The sequence below is a fragment of the Contarinia nasturtii genome, unplaced genomic scaffold (genome assembly GCF_009176525.2).
Source record: "Contarinia nasturtii isolate CC-2019 unplaced genomic scaffold, AAFC_CNas_1.1 Cnas_scaffold_414, whole genome shotgun sequence".
NCBI classification, from domain to species: domain Eukaryota; kingdom Metazoa; phylum Arthropoda; class Insecta; order Diptera; family Cecidomyiidae; genus Contarinia; species Contarinia nasturtii.
In genome coordinates, this window is record NW_022197768.1 from 5,396,905 (window position 1) to 5,412,006 (window position 15,102).

Sequence of the window (15,102 nt, forward strand, 5' to 3'; positions counted from 1 at the left end):
TAAGTATTTGACTTATCTTGTGTTTACATATGTAATATTACGGCAAATGCCCATATTCTACCAATTGTCTTTATCTAAATAATCACATTGATGCTTTCACAAATATCTTCTAGGAAAGTTGTCCGTTTCCTATTTCTATCTGCTAAAAACGCCAGTAGTAGAGATTGCAAAAGAGCAGAATTTAATTTCTTGAATGACATTTTTTTATATATACACTTTTGTTGGCGGCGAATTTTCTCATTTGACCATAACGATTGATAATTTGTTTTTCTTGTAGAAATCGACGAGAATCGATGTATACATCGTTATTACCGAATGCCAGTTACTCGAAAACGTTTTATTTTTGTTTGAAAGATTGTTGCACTTTACTCCATTCCATATGTTTGTTTTCTCAACTGAATTACGGGATTATGATATAAAAATCAACGGATAACGAATCGAACATTATCACTGTTTAGAGTCGGTGCAAGTAATAATGTTTGCGTTTGATGGAATGTGTACATTGCACTCGCGGAATAAGTTGTATGAACTGTGAAATGTTTACGATTAGAAATTGTAAGACTATTATCTTTCAACGCCGCATTTTCGATTGGGTTTGGCATCAAGATGCAACACAAATGAGCCGTTGTGTTGACTTGAAATTGACATGGTACAAATTGTGCACAATTTTATTTAGACAGAAAGAAAAACACACATCGTTTTTTTTTCTTCTGCCGACACCAAACTATTGAAGTCACAGCAAATGGCAATTATCATTTGAAGCAGTTGAACGTGAACATTATTAATTACAAAATAAATCTGTCAAAATTGTTTGAGACCAAAAACGGCTGCAATACACAATATAAATATATCCAACAATGTTGAATGACATTTTCTGTTCGCTCAATTTCGCCTGTCACATGAAAACAATCCATTCCATACAGACACATAGACAAATGATAGATTTACAAACATAAACATTATAGAGTACTACAAAAATAGATATTGCTTGCTAAAATTCGCATGAAATATCCAAAAATAACATTTCAAAAGTGAACGCATCATAACTGTATACATCTCATGCACGGTAGCTAAATGACGGAAAGACATAGATTTGACATTGGTTCAATGCAACTCTGTAGGTTATTCTGTAATTTTAATAAATACGAACAATACAGAGAAATAATGTTAAACGGAACCAAAAAAATAATAATAACGAAGTACGAATGAAAATGTTTGCGATAAATGAATGCGAATCAAGAAACTCGTGCACGACCAATAATAAAATTTGCTGCCTTTTCAGTTCCAACAATACTTGCTCTGGTTAGACTTTTAATTTCCTATAAATTTTTTTCGCCAATTAGTTTGGCACGCAAAAGTTTTAGAAAACATTTCGTTTTGTTTTTTTTTTTTTCGTGAAACTATGCGGTTTCGCGTTATACTTTCAAAGTGATATTAGATATGTTGGGATTGCCAAATGTAAAATTTGCATTTGGTTTCGAACTTGAGTGAAAATCGGGGAGTGCATTACGTAAATTTTTTTTTATCGCCACACATTGTTACGACTTTTTAGCATTTATTGCAATTTCAAGCAAACAAAGTAAGTAAACGTGAACACAAATTGTTTATTTGTTTGTTTGTTTAGTAAAGTGTTCTTCTACATTTTATCGTTCCAATGTTAGCATTCATTCCATTTTATTTCGTGCCTTTCCCAAATGGCATATGCATATTTTTGGTCCAACTAAGTGATGCATTGCGAACATACACACTTTAGTATCCGTTGTAGAAATCCAAATGCGTTACGGTTTTGTTATTTGTTAGAATTTTGCCAACGAAGTTTGGTTTCCATAACCAACGGCAAAGAAGCGCATAATTTCGAAGAGGACAATAAAAATACCAAACAAATTGCTTCCGTGGTTTTTCAATTCTTTTGTTTGTTTTGCAAGTGAATATTGTGGCAATCGCGTTCGTTCAGTCAAATGATTGTTCATGTGGTTTTTCACGATTAAATAAATTTCACTGTATTGAAAAGGATTCCTGACTGCACGGAACCTAATGTGACTAAAATTTACATCTGAAAAGTACACGTAGCTCTGTTTTGATCGTCCTTTGTATGAATCTGAACAAAAAGTAATTTCGCCCATGTGGAATGCATTACGGCAACTTTAAAACAAAAAGAAACATTTTAAATTCCATTTGAATGCATTCTCTGTTGTTCGTGTAACTAAGGTAATGCTTTAAAATGTTGAAAAGTCGCATATTAATTTACATATCAGAGCATACTTAACATCGAATTTTAGCTACACTTACATTTTTTGAATATTTTTTTTTTTTTATAAAAAGAGAAATCGTTCTGATTTTTATTTAGGATTCTTTCATTAGAGAACCATTTATTCAAAAAAAAAAAAATATATGATAAAAATGAAAACAAAAATCATTTTTTGATTAAAAAAAACCCAAGAGCAACTATGTTTTGTTTGCGTGATTGAAAATGTTTTCCAATTATTTTTGCTCACAAAGTGCATTGAATTATAATAATTCTAACTTGTGTTAAAATTGAATTTGCAGTTTAATGTAGAATTTAAAATTCTTTGTGAAAAATGTACGTCTCACACGACAAATTTATCCACCGATAATCAAAAGGAATGCATTTCAAGTGGAAATGGAACTTGAATCCAAATCGAAGTCGAAGTTCTTTTAAATAATGAAAGAATGTGTAAAGAAAACTGCGATAATATTATCGTTTGTTTTAGAAAATATTTACGCTGAAATGGCGAAAAACCAGTTGACGTTGCATCTGCGTTGCATTTACATAGAATGCTAATGCCAACACGTTTAATTGTCGTTTATTTTCTAATGCCAAATAAAAGTTTTCGAAACAAATGCAAAAACATTTTCAAAGTGGACTTGAGATCTGTTCAAGCATTCCGATAAAATGGCATAATTTAAATATCTCCACTGTCGCAAAGAGAATTGAAAGAGAAACTAAGAATAGAATAAACCATAACGCAAATATTTATTCAGATTTACATTCAATGGATACATTTGTCACAAAGAAGATTTGAAACGACTTTCTGGTCATTTCTTGGCGGCAATTCACATGTGTAGCGATTGTATGTGAACTTGTTGTTTGTTGCATTTTTATTCTGATATGATTACAGCACAAGTGTCATTTACCTATTCGTCAAAACATTGATGGCTGTAGATTTTTATAGTGTTGACCACCTTTTGTACGCAATTGTTGCTTGTTGTCGGAATGGTCTTTGTATACAAAAACATTAATTTGTACAAAATCAATTTCTACATAAATTACTTATTCTTATCGAAATATTTAAGTGGACGACATAGAGACGGAGCATGCAGGGCGTAGTATTAAATGTATTGAAATAAGAGAAAGTGTTCATTCCTTGCACTTTGTATTGATCAATCGATCTGCTACTATATAATTATTACAACTTATTCGCAATGTACATTGAACACTGTTCGGTTTTTCACTTGGAGGCTTCTTACAATTCGCTTCATAAATTGAATTGTTTTAGAATGTCATGTTACCTGGGACAAAGAGCATTTATTTGAGATTCCCGACAATTACAATTGTTTGAGACCCATCGTATATTCAAGTTCTTTGAAAATTGTAATAACCGTTTGTCGATCCATTTTTTTTTTCATTTTTTTTTTAATGAAAACAATTGTCAGATAGTTAAATGTGCTTACTCTTAACAAGAATACTGTTTATGAAATAATTTTTAAAATGGTGACAATTATACAAAAGTTTGGAATTATTCAGCACAATGCATGGCACTAGCCTTCATTGTAACATAAACTAGACTTGAAAAAAAGAGTCATACCTTGATGTCGTCCGATATATAAATATTGTTAGACAACTGTTGATTTTTGTATATTTAGTATTTGAACGGCACTCTTGAGTCCAATCGATATAAATAGCACATTACCCGTCGATACATGCAATCCTTTTTATTTAAAAACTTTGACCTTTTCTTCTTTTTCCACTAAACGAGTGTTAATCAATATCAACTGATGATCTTCTTCAATTTAATATATTGAGCGTAATTATTAAAATCATTTAAAGTTAAGAGGCAACACACAAACACATTTCTATAGTATCACTTTGTTTTCATTCCATTGAATTAGTTATTTTAATCTCATCACTTTATGGCCATTTAACTGTTTTAAGTAATAAACGTTTTGTCTGTCAAATCTCAAGACTGTCCATTTTATTTATTTATTTCACTCTCTTCTCATATATGTGAATTGTGTTTGCATTCAAAAGCACTTCATCTATATATATATATGTATATCAATAAATGTGTGTGTGACCAAGATTTCGTATGTTAGCTTGTTTGCTTCGTTTAATGGAATTATGGAATTAAGTGTTTTTACCGAGAACTCAGGTTCATTTCATAAAATGATATGTACTGATGAGCACCGTAAAATTGTACATATTCTCTAAAGTCAAATACCAGTTTAAAACACGCATTTGAACACGAAAGCACACAGACACACACACACACACATACACAAACTCATACACAAAAATTATAATAATAAACAAACGCACAGAAAATGCAATAGTGTTTTACTTTATTTGATTATTTTTTTTTATTTTCCAGTTCCATCTGATTGCTATGATTATAGTTATTTTGTGACTATTTAACGACAGATCAATAGCCCATATCAACGCGTATATACGGAGTTATAGTATCTGTCAGCCGTGCCAAATATGCATTTTATTTAACAAAATCTATTGAGAATGCCCAAGAATTCAACACTCTATACGAATGATGTAGATGTAATAATTAGAAACAAAAGATGCGAACACACAATATGACATCGCACAAAACGACGGAACAACATTGCACCATGCACACGATTCAATGTGCCGAATATAAATGTTTTTTTTAATACTCCGTAAAAATGACAAATACACACTGAGGACCAAATCGAACACGCGTCCATGAACGACGACGGGTAAAAACTGAATGAATGTTGTACATTACTCGTAATCGTATGGTTCCGCAAGTGAGACCCAACTGATATTGTTGTGTATATTTTTGTTGCTTATACTGCACGTTTCGTGTCCGACCGTCAACAACAACAATATCGAAATAATCTTTAGGGGCTTGGTACATTTTGGACGGTGTTAAGTCATGTATACCATCGATGTATCAGCAATACAAGCGCTAAACGATTCAAGTTAGACTGTATACGAAAACTGACTTAAAAGTGATGTTTTCATTTGATGGATTATTTATGATAGGTACATTGGATGCTAAAGATTTTCTCGGTATTCTTTATTACGATCGCTAAGTTGATTCTTTCCCAACAGTATGGAGTCACAATACAAACACATGTATACGAATGCAGATAGGAACGTACTGCTGTTGTCCGTATCGCATACACTTATTTTGATGCCCGCCACGTTCATATGTCTCGTGTAGTAGTGTGTATATGATGAACGCCCTGTGAACTGCATGTTAAAATGCAATAAACATTATGAAGAATTTTTTTTTTTAGAAAAAAAAAAAATAACAAACACGGACTTTTTTTTTCTTTTTCGTGAATAAATGAGCAAACGGCGCTTTGGCTTAGGAGTTCGATGAAAACATTAAATGTTTCAATTTCAATGAGCGCATATTTATAGCGAAAAATGCTTTCGACTCGAGTTCAAATCGATTGTGGCTCATATTTCCGTTTATGGGGCTTTATGTGTGTTTTGATTTGTGATTTTGTGTGGTATGCGAACAGTAAAAGTTCCTTTTGGTTATTTAACTTGGGCTCTGGTTTTTCGTTTGAGATACTGTTGTTTTCATTTGCATTTTTGATGTCTCTTCAGTTTGAAATGCAATATTGAACTCATTTTATCGACATCAAGCAATATGCACACAAGCCCAAATCAATGTATTGGAATGTGATTTGATTCGATTGAATGCAACATGTTTGCGTTTAGACCAAAATCATGTGGCTGTGCCTTTTCACACGGAAATTAATATTTTTGTTTTTATTTTATTTTTTTCACTCGTCGGCTCAAAGAAATTGGAATCGAGAGAGTGTATTCAATAAAGCAATCAAGTGGACAGAGGAATTTCAAATGAGATGATTAAATTAGACAAGCACACTGAACGAATGATTGAATGGATCACCGGCTCGGTGTTGCTATATATGTTTGCACATTATCTGTGGTGACCGCGCCACATTCGATACAAAACAATCATAACTTCTCTTCTCTTTTCGTCGTTGTCGTCGTCGTCGTGGTTTTTATTTTGTTTGTAAAATGTGTAAACTTTTCAATCACAATCGCATTCGCTTCATTCCATATGAAATCGTAAAAATATGCCTTTTTTTAAAAATCGTTGTTGCGATTGTGGGGATACAAAACACATAAATAAAGTGTGTAAAGTAAAGAGTCGACTTCGTCGTTGTCATCGTCGGTAATCAGAGAATTGTAAACGACAACGAATAAAATCGACATCACAATACGTTCATATATTTGAATGCAGATGAAAAATGGAATATGTTTTGGAATTGCTTGTTCTACGCTCGTTTTTTTTCTCTTCGTTTTTTCCACATGAATTTTATTTTCCATTTTTTTTCTTTATTCACTTTGAACAATACTCCAACTGGTGCTATTTTAATCACTGCATTTCAAATTTACTATACATACGAATCACGCATACAAATTTAAGAAAGATTTCGTTCTGCTACATTAAGTTCTATTTCCTTTTTGTTCCTTTCTCTCTTTCACTCTCTGTCTCTTGTTGCCTTTTCCCTTTTGTGGGTAATGTAAGGGCATCATAATTTAATGTTTAATGTGAAAAAGTCAAGCAATTGATTTGACTTTCAACGTGTTTGAGTAGAACATGTCGTTTCTATAATTATTTCAAATGAAAACATATTGAGTGTGTTCCGTCAAATATATGTTCATAGTCTATGCAGGAAGAATGGGATAGAATTTATATTCAAAATATTTTCTGGGCACTGTGATTACAGTCCGAGAAAAAAAACAACAGCAACAACAGCCAATGAGCGTTTAAGTCATAAATGCCATTCAATAAAGTGAAAGAAATGGTTTAATTGAAATGAAGTCTGTGTCGTTAGCGATGAGGGAGAAATATAGAAAAGAAAAATGATCGCAATATGTTCTTATGAGATTCATCCATGAAGCGAGATCTTCAGATTCATTTCGTTTACATCATGTTTTCATTCTGATTTTATGGTCGTTTTCGGAATAGTATTTCTCTCTTTCTCTTGTGTTCTTGTCTTTTGCACTTTTTCAATCACATTTATTGTCGATCCCAAGCTTGAAACGACTAGAAGAAATGTGATGCACACACAAAACAAAATATTGAAAATAAAACAAACTCTCGACGAGCCAACAAAGAACGATAAGATTATATAGAAAAGTAATTTCTTTATTACACTGCGGCTTTGTCGTAAGAACGCTTATGTATCTCTGTCTATCGCTGTGTGTGTGTGTGTGTGTGCGCGGCACTTTCGACCAAGTAATCAAATTTTCAACAAAAGCAAAAGAAAAACAAACGAAACATTTAACATGCACTCCAAAAGACATTCATCCGATGTTATTTCACACCATGTCGTGCGATGACACTTCTTCGTTCGTCCAAATGCATGAGGTATTGCGCACACCATGCCATTCAAATAATATGAATAAAATTATGATATCGACCGACAAAGAAACGAAACATACCCACTTATGTGCCATGTCATGTGAACAAAAAAAAACACACAATACTTCACAAACATTCACAAATGGTCAACATAAACGACTTCATTCATGCTTTTCTCGTCGTTCAATTCAATGGATGCAAGATAACAAGCGATGAAGGGAAAAAAACACAACACACACGGAGCACAACTATGTTGAAGTGAATTTTTGTTTATCAGATAAGCTCAATCCCAGAACTAATTACACCTGACCCATTCGGGCGGCATTTAAAATGTCACTCAATCTCAATTTATTGTGTACATAATAAAAACAAATTTAATTGATTTCCGATGTTAGTATCCACACCTTTTTTCGATCAGCATTCAATCTCAAATGAATGTGTGACACACAAAAATAACAACAATTTGTTGAGTAGTTTGCGGATTTAGTAAGTGTTCCGATCGAATCCAAATCACGAGCACACATTGATAACGTAAATTAAACAAATGTTCAATGGAATTTTATTATTTTGTTCAGTTTAAAAGATGTCACTTGCTATTATATTATTTTGAAGTTTAATGCAAACAGAAGCGAGCATTGAAAATTTCCGGATTGCGCAAGCATAAATAAATTGTTTTTTGTTGTTGTATTCCATTTTCTCAGAACTACTGTGAAATTGAGCTCACATATGATTTGTGTGAACCTACGAACTGATGCCGTTCCACCGTCGTTTAAATGTTTATTTTGCGACCAACATTTGGTCCACATTTCAAATGTTTCGAAGTTCGAATATTACATCGATCATTCAAGAATTTAGATTTGGTCTCATAAACCATAACCATTGCATCGATTTGTTTTTCTGTCGAAAATTTAAACATCATATAGTCGTATTCATAATGTTCACGCAATATTTTTTGGGCTTTATGTTTTTCTTCTGTCGAAACGCCAAAATTAATTACAACATGACATTTCTCGTCACAAAAATGTGTTCTTGTTGTTTTTTTTTTTACTTTATTGCGTTAGAAAAAAAGAAGAAATTTATTGCCAAATCATAAAAATGAGCGGATTGTATGTAAAGTATAGATGAACATACATAGCTATAGCTCATTTCACGCTGAACGTGCTAGACATTCGGAAAACGATCTGGTAAACAAATATAGGTCCTAGTACAGTGTGAGTGCAAAATGTGCATATGGTCATGTTTATATCTAGGTTGGTTGCAAAGCGAAGAAAGCTTGTGTAATTAGTTTCTGAACTAGTCGAAATTGATAAAAAAGAAGACGAAGAAAAAGATGAAAAAAGTGTTTACTCGGGGCAATACGAAATTTTTGTGTGTTTGACTGATACGCAAAACAAATGATTTGTAGCCAATGATATCGGTTTTAGTCTCATGATAACAAAACTGAATGCGGAACACAAAACATTTATAGAAACGGCTCTGTTTGCTTTAACATGTTTCACCAAATAATTACGATGTGTTTTCAAAGTTTATGGTTATCGATAGTTGAAATCTATATCTGAGTAAAATCTCTCGCCTGAACCAAAAATTTTTAATATGCAATCATCACGCTATAAACAAGCACAAAACAAAATCATCCGTACATTATTATAAGAGCGATGATTTGTAATTACTGGATTATATAATACAAGCTTAACAGCATATACTGAGTGCATGAGAAAATATTTTTCTTGGGCATATATTGTTCGCCAAATATAGATTCAAGCACATGGTTTTACCTTCCCATCCAATATGAAATGAAACAGCATCTGGACGCACAAAAAATTGACTATTTATATATATTTTCAATGCTAATGGAAGTGACTCCGAGCGATAGCCATTTTATATGGAAGCAAGATCGCACACCTGAAGAGAGCACACACCGCAACTGAAAGTCGCATTTTGGTGGTGTCTATAACGGTAATCGTCGGTGAACGCATACGGTTCTAGATATTTTTTTTGGAAATTTTATGCAGAATCTGCAACGATAGTTTTTTTTAAAGGTTGTTCCACCATGCCGTTTTTTTTATCTGTCTGTGTATACTTTTAAATGATATGGCAACAAATATTCGACTTGACCGACTTAGAGATTGACCAAATAATATGTTTGAATCAATTTTCCAATTATGGTGCGCGTCCGACCACAATGTAGAATGTAGACAATAATATTTAATGTGATCGCTTTTATATGAGCACATCATTAACATTTAAATAATAACTGTTATGTCTAAATTTTGATCAATTTTTCACATCATCAAAATATTTGAATAAATTATATTGGACAATGCGTGGATTGTTTCGGTGTCAATATCGATGAACAAGTGATTTGTCGCCAATGTCAAAAATAAAAGTCATTTCCGATGCGATCAAAGAAGAATTTATCATCGCATAAAATTATAGAAATTGATTTTTTATGAAAATGTGTCGCTTCAATCTGAGATAATGTATCTGAGAAAAGACTGTGGAAAGCGGTAATATATTACAAATTTTACGACAATTGAGCTTACGCCCCGATTAAACGGTAGGACGGTGAATGGCGTTGGTAAATTGAAAATAGCACCTCACAAGTTCTATATTGCGACAGTGATTTGATACGTAAATGGAATAGATTCACGAATCATTGCATAAAACCACGCCGAATATGGATTTTATTTCTAAATTACTAGAAAGACTAAATTATATTGTTATCTTTTCATTGTTTTATACTTGGATATTTGCTTTTCTGAAAAGTACAGTTTTTTTATAAATATATCCACATTGCTTCCACAAAATTGATGAAAAAAATCTTCAAATTTACATCACATAGCGGCTAGACACACATTAAGTGAATCACGGCTTATATTATTATGCGAACATCGCCAATGAAAGAAACAAATAAAAAAAAATGTGTTCAAAATGTTGAATTGAGCATACCGCAAACGGTAACGGAGACCTAGCGATCGTTCATCAAGGTATGGAACAAAAGGTATTACCTGGGTTATCTTTTGAAGCTAATCTTAAATAGCATAAATAATCAACCTACAACGTAAATGTCGTCTGTCGTCTTAGTCGTATTTTCACAATAGACTATTTATGATTCTTTATAACATGAAAAACGTTGACAGTAGAGCATAGCACACGAGTACACCAATGGTACGCAACGACACACTCAGAGTTTGAGTCACACTTTATACAGATTCAGACGCATTAATAAAATTTATATGGATGTTTTCACTTTTTTTTTGCATACAGTTGAAATGATAAATTTGATCAAGAGAATAAATGTACTTATACTTTGTGACAAAAAAAAAACCAACAACAACACACATATCTTTTTAGTATCCAAAGCAAGTGATTTCATTTTCAACAGACTCTTTTTTTCCTATGTTGAGGTAGAAAGATTGCTTAGTATTTGTACGATCAAATTAATTTGTTCAGCCACCGCCTATATTTACTTGAAATGAATGTATTCCGCTTGAAATTGATGCTTCAATGTTTCTTTAAGCAAAAGGGAAAAAAAAGAAATTTTAACATCATGTAAAATCTTCGCGAAACATATGTATCAGTGGACTTGCTAGGGTGCAGCAAAAATATAACAAAAAAAATGGAAAGTACAAGGGGTCTTTTCCCAATTATTCGTTCAGTTGGAAATTTTTCGATATTTTCACATATTTTTAAAATCGAGGAATTTTCATGGATAAACTGGCACAACTAAAGTTTAATTGTGCTCATACATTTTGTGAGGGAATCGTACTCAGGAGGTCTCAATGACATTAAAACGTGAATGTCGTCAAAGTTTTTGAAAAATGCTACAGCCTAGTATTTACGAGGCTTCACTTGTCACGCGTGTACACAACCGATATATCTACCGCACTGCCATAGAAACGAAGAAGGAATGAAAAAAAAACAAAGCATGTCAACCGGGAGCAGTAAGCCGAGATAGAATGTTGTGGTCATGTTTATTGGTTGGCGTTTTTATGTACTGATAATTCTATACAATATCAATCGATCGTTTCGATAATAGAATGCAAACAAACATATTTTATTTTCCTTTCTTTCGATCGGCTCGCTCATATAAAATATCTCTCACTGAAGATAACGAACGAAAAAATAATAAGTTGCACACCAAACGTTAAAGTAACTGAATCCGTTGAGAAAAAAAAAAGAAATTCGCATCACGTGAATGTAAGCGGTTTCAAACATTCACAATAATGTGAAAACTGCAACGAGCTGGTCAGATCGAAACACCGATCTCTAAATGCACTTACAAATTAAAGTATGATGCGTGCAAAATGCTGTCCAATGGTTACAGTTTTTGCGTGTTAATAATGTGTGATTTTGAACACAACCATTTCTTTTCCAAGTATCCCGTTATAAGTTTCATTTGGAAGTACATAAATAATCCAATTGACATTTCAAATTATTCGGCATTTTCAAAAAGTCGTCAAATATTTACTTTGAACAACTCTTCCGTTGGCCATAGCTCATGAAAATTTGAAACATTTACATGCAATTCGAAATTGAAAAAATGAAATTTTTTTGAAGAAATATTATCGTTGACAGTCGCCGAAAAAGCATTTTTTAATAATGTAATAAAATAGTCGAAATTATTCTCTAATTCCAATTCAAACTTTTGACCTGTGTTCGTACAGTGTGCGAAACCCGGTTATCGGATTGTTAACGAGCCCATTTATGTGTGACTGTCCCCAACTGCTGTGTACGCTGTGTGCTTGCTCGCAAAACCAAATCACGGCATAAAGAATATATTAAAATGGTGTCAGTGTTGCATGCTGTTTTAGCATTTGGACACCACGACAAAATTTGTTGATCATTGTGAAAAATTGAATTTTTCTAGCTTCAAACTCAGTAAATATGTGAAAAATCGCAATAGAAAAAGTAAATTATACCGATACTAACAAAAATACATCGGAATCTAATTGTTTAGAAAAAACTGATATTTAAATAGTCTTGTTCGGCGGCGCGCCCGTCACCATTACAATTAGGTTTATATATTAAAGTGAAATCCCTGAGCGCAATGCGAGTGAAAAAAGAAGACAGAAAGTTCGACATGATTGGATTTTTGTATGCGATTGGTCCGAATGTCTATCTGGATTACTAACAAACACTCACAGCCAAACGTTTTTCGAAAGGAAAAAATAATAATTCACATTTGGTAATAAAATGCGGAAGGAAACAAACGAGGAATTGAATATAACAATAAAAAACATATGCGAACACACACTTAATTGGCATAATATATTTTATCATCAACGAATGGTCATGTGGCGTTTTTAATTCACAAGATCAGTTGGGGATAGTGTCACAACCATTACTGGCAAATTTACAATTCACACAGAATACTCTACATGACCAAATAAAGGGATTCGATGACAGCTAACTCAACAGAATGTCAAAATTGTAAAAGAGGTCATATGTTGGCATTATCATCGAATAGAAAAATTTAGCTTTTCATAGTTTTCAAAAAATATGATTTTTTTTATTATTATCTTTGATGTTGAATAGGAGCAAAAGAAAATCTAACTTGACTTTCAATAAAAACTATGTAACACCTTTGGTTTGAATTTAAATTTAAATGATTTTTCAAAAATAGTCATTTATTTCGATGCACTACCGGCGTTTTGCAATGAACACAAATCGATCTCAGTCTCATTTCAATATCGCCATGTAAATATGTGTACATTTATTGAAACAGAGACTATTTTAACTGAATAAAATTGCTCTCGATTTTCAATTATCTTTTCGACAATTACAATTTCCCACAAAATTGCTCCAAATAGTCTCTGTGTACTTGTTCACATATCAAGTGGCTACAACATGGAACATAGAAAAGCAACATGCCATGATCTATTAATTGCAAGTGCTCTCATAATACGACACACTTAAAATTAATTGGGTCAATGCAGTTGATAAATATTAAATGTGCTTGTGCTTTGCGTGCGGTAATAGTTTCTGTTACAACGTTCTCGTGTGCCATTCGGCCACAACATGCAGCTCAATGAGCTGAGCTCATTTGTCGTGAGTAATTAGTTCGTGGTGTGTTTCTCGACGAAATTTTTTTTAGAACAGTATATGGTCACGTAGTTGAGCGTCTTTGTCATGAAATGAATAATCGTTTAAGAAAAAAAAGTCCTGTAACCTGTAATGAAGGGGAACTCGACAAAAAACAAAAATGTGTGGAGAGAAATCGAACTGAAATATTGTGTAAAAAGTGAAATCCCAGCGTTGGCGCGACATCATACTAAATTGTTGATCGAATCGGATAGTTTTACATGTTGAGTGTTCTTGTTATCGTGAGCGGTCAGTGTTTTATGTGCAGTGTAAAATTGCAGCACAGGTGAAAATAATGAAGTGAGGTGTACTTAATGCTCACCAATCATTGATTTTTATTGGAATTTCTGTTGCTGTTTTTATTCCATTCATGAAGCGAATTTATTTGTATTTTTCCCTCATTTCTTCGACTCGATCGTTTTTTTTTCTTCACTTATTTCATTCTTGTCGTTTTTGTTAATGACATCGATGCATACATACGATGTGTATGTTTTGTTTTTTCAACTTTTGGTCTCATCGCCGAACACACAATGAATAACAAAAGATGTGAATCCGCACTTATGACCAGTATGCACATTCATTTAGCACATTAAAATATGCGCAGCGACCAAATCCTCTCCAAAAACAGCACTGACAATAAAATTGAACATGCACTGTGAATGCGATTTCAAAAACGAAAATTCAACATCAACATGGTTTGCGTGGTGGATGTAACAAATGAAATTGTACAAAACGAATCGGACTATCAATTGCAATCTCTTGTATCGCATTTGTTTTCATCGTTTTGGTTTTATTTCACAACTTTTCAATTATTTAACCGTTTTTTTTTTCTTCTTTTATAATTTGCATTGAATTTTCACTTTGGGACAATGACTTTGTATTTGTGTACGGACGAATGACACACGATGGAGACAATCAAACTTCTTTCGAGGTCAATTGGGTCTGTGACATGATGCAAATGTTTACAAATGTAAAATCACAATTACTTATTCATTAAATGAATTTCAAATCTCTATCGGGGAATTAAAAAGTAAAATACTGGACATGAATCTGCATCACATTATTAGTATTATTATTTTTCTCACAATACATCAAGAGGCGTTAAGAAATAGAAAATGCTTTTTTTTTCGATGACGATATCGATTGTCAACGATTTTCGTTGTACGTCTGTATGTAATTCCTTAGCGCCTACAAAACGTAATCGTGCACATTTGCTTTGACTATTTAAGAGCAAAGAAATCAAACAGGACCGCGCGCCACTATAATAACTAACATCAATCACAAAACATCAATACCCTCACGGCATACAATAAAATCAAATGTTGATGGTGATGGTGAAATATAAGCAACAGACTTTGACTATTGATCGGTATCAGCGACGTAGCATTTTACT

The 15,102-nt window shown here is 32.9% G+C and overlaps 1 protein-coding gene across 4 annotated transcripts in view; it reads right to left on the reverse strand.

Annotated features, from left to right (window-relative positions):
* Window positions 1-15,102, reverse strand: part of LOC116338443 — a 53,363-nt gene that overhangs the window by 27,528 nt on the left and 10,733 nt on the right. The window lies entirely within an intron of this gene.